The following is a 5814-nucleotide window of genomic DNA, read 5'->3' on the forward strand; positions in this document are numbered from 1 at the left end:
GTGATGTCTCTGTTGTGATCAGCCACTACATGCTCAGTTACCAATAAAATACAGTGCATTTTGTTGTATCGGTAGCATACTGATCAAAACAATTACATGTTTTTTTTGGGGGAAATTTATGACACATTACACAGATATTCAGTTGTGTCTCATTTAATAACTTTTAATAACATTAAAACTGAATGTGACATTAACTGTCTTCAAATGTGTTGATACATTTTAACATTTAAATAAAGTACTCCATGCACATGGAAACTCACATAATGCTCACATAAACAAGCTCAAAAACAACAAGCACATAAACAAGCAAAAACACCATGCTCTCATCAACTGGCAAAAGCCAAAAATAAGTACAGATGCTCCTCTACTTACAAATGAGTTAACTTGAAATGTTTGTAAGTTGTTATTCAACATTGTGTTACGGGTATGCACAAGTACAAAGAACTAAAATGCTGGGAGTACGCCATAGTAAAAAAACTACACACCATTGGACCATTGACCAATTAAGGGGCTTTGTGGACGACTGAAACTGTCTCTGGTGCTGTCCAGTCCAGTGTCACTGAGTACTTTTTCATTTTTCTTCATTGCGCCATCTGAATTCCCTGGAATTTAACAAAACAAGTCAAGGTAATCAGAACTTAGAAATAACTACAAACATCTGCAAAGTCTGACAGGTAAAAATTGGCGTACTTACATGATTTAATGTGACCAATGAGCTTCCTTGCTTCAACTGGCCTCAGGACACCAAGAAGATTCATTTATTGTATGTACTTCGTGTCTTCAAGATCTTCGGCACCTAATTTCTGGAGAGCCTCCACTACTTGTTGATGTCCACTCAAGTTAGGAAGAACAGACTGAATAAAAGAGTCAACTGTTCCTTCCCTATCTCCCAAGATCTCTCAAAAGAAAGTGAGACTGTGCTTTAATATTTTCTGTTCTCAAATGAATTCAGCTGAATCTACAAATATATACAATATACAGTTTGTGTCATTGGTGTTCAGAAATGATAGACCTCTTAAATATAGTTAAATATAGTTCAGGTCTCTCATCATTCAATTTTGACAAAACCACTTAATTGGGAAATATAACAAAAATATACACAATAATGTATAAACACGTAAACACTTCATGACAACTGGTGTGAGCGCCACTGGTCTAAAGTCATTTATGGTGGATGTGTCCGGTCTTTTGGGGACTGGTACGATGGTGGAGGATTTAAAAATTCGTGGAACTACTGCCTGGGATAGTGACATGTTGAAGATATCAGCATACACACCAGCTAGTTGTTCCCCACAGGCCTTCAGAACTCTGGGAGCGGTCCATGACACAACAGCAGACCATAGTGTCTACTTCTGCCAGCGCTGTGCCATTCGACAAAAAAGCAAAGAGACACAGAGATATCACAAATGCAGTAGCCTATTTCATTAAAAAAGACATGATGCCACTAAGCACGGTTGACAACAACAGATTTAAGCGACTGATTGATTGACTCTCGTTACCAGCTCCATTGCCATAAACATTTCTCTCAGATGGAAATTCCTCAACTCTACGTGGAGTGTAGAGAGAGTAGAAAATGAGCTGCAAAGTGTGTCATACTTCACTACCACATCGGATTTGTGGTCAAGTCGCACACCTAAACCATATTTGAGCCTTGCTGCCCACTTCATTAACCAAACCTGGAATTTAAAAAGTAAATGTCTCCAAATAGTCTACTTCCCTGACGATCATATAGGCAAAGTTATCTCTTTAGGACTAACAGAAGCACTTGCATCCTGGAGACTGAGTGAAGACAAAAAAATAACGGACAGTGGGACAATTATAGTGAAGGACACATCACTAAACAAGTGGACACAACTGCAGTGCTTTGGACATCTGCTACACTCAGCTATTGGTATGTTGATGAGCAGTAAAAAAAAAAATTGCTAACTGTATCACCAGCTTAAATTAAATTTGTAAATAATTAAGCATATTCTATACAAAAAATGATGGGATACTCAATTGGTTCCTAAAAATTAATTGCAAAATTGCTAACATTTTTTGCAATTTAAATACTTGCTCTTCTGATTTGAGCGTTTATTATTTTCATGAATCTATTTAGAAACGTTTTTAAAACTTATTTTAGGTTGTGTTTTCTTTTTTTAGAATTTGAGCTTTATCTCCTCATAAGAAAGGGATAACTGGGTTCACCCCAACACAAGCTGGTGATAGAGTCACCCACCGGGTGGGGTTCACGTCAAAGAATAATCGATTGGAAGGGTATTATAGCAGCACAAGGCCATCTCTCAGGTACTCAATGCAGATAAAAAGGCCAGGCACTTGGTTCATAGAATGACGGACCCTACGAAGGAAGCATCCCCCGTGACCGAGGAAGCTTACCTCTGCTATTTTGGATCACCCAGCCCAGCGTCCGGGAAGATCCCCGGGTGTGGGACCTGTTGAGCCAGAGCTGGGACATCCTGGACAGGCTGTCCCTCGAGTAGAACATGCACCTCGCGGAGGAGGTGCGCGAGAACCTCCAGCAGCTGGCCCAGCACATGACAGAGCAGAGGGTCGCGCAGAGCGTCACAGGGGCTGTCCTCCCGCCATCCGTCCAATAAGGCATGACACAGCCTCCCGCCACCACAGTGAGCCAGAGGAGGAAGAGAAGGAAGCCGGCGAACGCCCTGACGATCGCCCTGGGGGCGTGCACGCTCATCCCTGCTTCTCTTCCTGCCGAATGATCAGGAAGCACGCCCGATCCCCTCCAACGTCACCACCCTTCCTGGGAACACGCCTGGCCGCCGCGGATCTACTGCCGCCCTTTGAGAGGTACAACTTCTGGGTAGCACGGCAAATAAAGGGGCCAGCGCAATAAGGGACGCTATCTCACGTATCCTCAGGACTTTTAAAGGGGCAGCGCTCGTCCCTACGGTGCCTGTTCTGCCTGTTCCGCCTCCACCTGCTGCAGCCGCTTTGCCCGAGGCGCTGCTGCAGCTACGCTCGAGGAGCTGCTGCCTCCGCCGCCTGCTGCAGCTACGCCCGAGGAGCTGCCGCCTCCGCCGCCTGCTGCAGCTACGCCCGAGGAGCTGCCGCCTCCGCTGCCTGCTGCAGCTACGCCCGAGGTCCCTCTGCCTCCGCCGCCTGCTGCAGCTACACCTGAGGTCCCTCTGCCCGCACCTGTGACTGCAACCCCTGTGACTCCTATCCTGGTCCCTGACCTAACTCCAGTCCCTCCAGTTCCAGTCCCCGAGGAGGTCCCAGACAACCCGGAATATCATTGGCTGCCCAATTTACTCTCTCAGCAGAGCCACCTGTTTGAATTGTTGCCCTCTGGAAGGCACTATACTGTAGGTCCATATAATAATAAACAGACTCAAAAGCAGTTCTTACCATAGAAGATGGTACCAAAGTGGATTCAATAGTCTTTAAAAGAATAAAATGCATTACATGTATTTCTGAACGTGCTATCTTTAAATACGTTTTAAGGAATAAAAAAGCTTTTAAGAGCGTGATTTTAACGTTGCACCGGGCTCGTCAATCTTTTCTAGCTAGAGAGGAAAAATGGTCTGGCAATTTTAAATGGTAAAAAAGCATTAGTTGTGCTTGTTAACATGTTATTTTAAACAAATGTGCTATTTTACAGTAGTAAAAACTCATGTTTTCAGAGGGAATTTATGCATTTTACAAGGTTAGCCTAGGCAGACAGCTAATGTCCGCAGCGGGGGAACGGTCCCCACCACACTAGCTAATGTGTCGTAATCAATAAGACCAGCTGTTTTCAAAGATTACAAAACAGACATGACGTTACCATGACACGACATAACATACCTTTAAAAGTCCGGGTCACGTGGGTGAAATAACAAACACCTCAGAGCTTGAAAGAACATGGGCATCTTTCACGAGCGACGGTATAACTTACAATGCAACGATGGAAATGCTAAGCTGGAGGTATGCTAAATGTCTATACAGTATTTTAGAAATGATGGTCTAGTTGGTGAGAATGTGAAAACATATTGCTATTATTTTGACCAAGAGTTTTCTACGATGTCAAGCCCAAGGAAAGACCGTGAAACAGAGGAGGAAACACCCTGCGGAGAAAACTAATTTCGGCCGCTTGCACTCGTGATCTTGTTCTTTCAGTCGCTACCCATAGCTCATGACCATAGGTGAGGGCAGGAACGTAGATCGACTGGTAAATCGGGAGCTTTGCCTTTTGGTTCAGCTCCTTCTTCACCACAGCAGACCGATGCACCGCCCGCATCACTGCTGATGCCGCACCGATCCGCCTGTCGATCTCCCGCTCCATCCTTCCCTCACTTGTGAACAAGACCCTGAGATACTTAAACTCCTCCACTTGGGGAAGGACCCCCTCCCCGACCCAGAGAGAGCACTCCACCCTTTTCCAGCTGAGGACCATGGTCTCGGATTTGGAGGTGATGATTTTCATCCCAGCTGCTTCACTCTCGGCTGCGAACTGCTCCAGTGAGAGCCGAAGGTCACGGTCCGATGAGGCCAACAGAACCACATCGTCTGCAAAAAGCAGAGACCTAACCCTGAGATCACCAAACCGGACACCCTCAACGCCCTGGCTGCGCTTAGAAATTCTGTCCATAAAAGTTATGAACAGAATCGTGGACAAAGGGTAGCTCCCACGCATCCTCCAGGACCCTGTCGAGAGTATAGAGCTGGTCCACTGTTCCATGGCCAGGGCGAAAACCACAATGATCCTGCTGAATCTGAGGTTCGACTGTCTGCCGGACCCTCCTCTCCAGCACCCCCGAATAGACCTTACCTGGGAGGCTGAGTAGTGTGATCCCCCTATAGTTGGAACACACCCTCTGGTCCCCCTTCTTGAAGAGGTGGACCACCACTCCTGTCTGCCAATCCAGAGGCACCGCCCCCAATGTCCACGCAATGCCGCAGATGCGTGTCAACCAAGACAACCCCGCAACATCCAGAGCCTTGAGGAACTCCGGGCGGATCTCATCCACCCCCGGGGCCTGGCCACTGAGAAGCTTTTTAACCACCTCAGCAACCTCTGCCCCAGAGATAGGTGAGTCCGCCCCCAAGTCCTCAGACTCTGCTTCCTCATTGGAAGGCGTGTCGGTGGGATTGAAGAGGTCTTCGAGTTATTCCTTCCACCGACCCACAATGTCCCGAGCTGAGGTCAGCAGCGCACCATCCCCACTATAAACAATGATGATCCTGCACCGCTTTCCCGCCCTGAGACGCCGGATGGTGGACCAGAATCTCCTCGAACGGGGAAGTCGTTCTCCATGGCCTCGCCAAACTCCTCCCATACCTGACTTTTTGCTTCAGCGACCGCCGAAGCCGCATTCCGCTTAGCCTGCCGGTACCTATCAGCTGCCTCCGGAGTCCCACAGGCCAAAAAGGCCTGATAGGAGTCCTTCTTCAGCTTGACAGCATCCCTCACCGCCGGTGTCCACCAGCGGGTTTGGGGATTGCTGCCACGACAGGCACCGACCACCTTACGACCACAGCTCCAGTCAGCCGTCTCAACAATGGAGGCACGGAGCATGGCCCATTCGGACTCAATGTCCCCCGCCTCCCCCGGGACATGAGGAAGTTCTACCGGAGCTTGGAGTTGAAGCTCCTCCTGACAGGGGATTCCGCCAGGCGTTCCCAGCAGACCCTCACTATACACTGGGGTCTGCCAGGTCTGACCGGCCAACGTGTTTTTTTATGCTGTGACCTGCTGGGGAGGAGGCAGCAGTGAACAAACTCACCATGAGGGTCAGTTTAATCACAGAACTGACCCTAGACCCATTAATGGTAGAAGAAGATGTTGGCAAAACCAGGTAACATTTTGAATAG

This window comes from Brienomyrus brachyistius, chromosome 16, assembly GCF_023856365.1.
Source record: "Brienomyrus brachyistius isolate T26 chromosome 16, BBRACH_0.4, whole genome shotgun sequence".
In the NCBI taxonomy this organism is placed as follows: Eukaryota; Metazoa; Chordata; class Actinopteri; order Osteoglossiformes; family Mormyridae; genus Brienomyrus; species Brienomyrus brachyistius.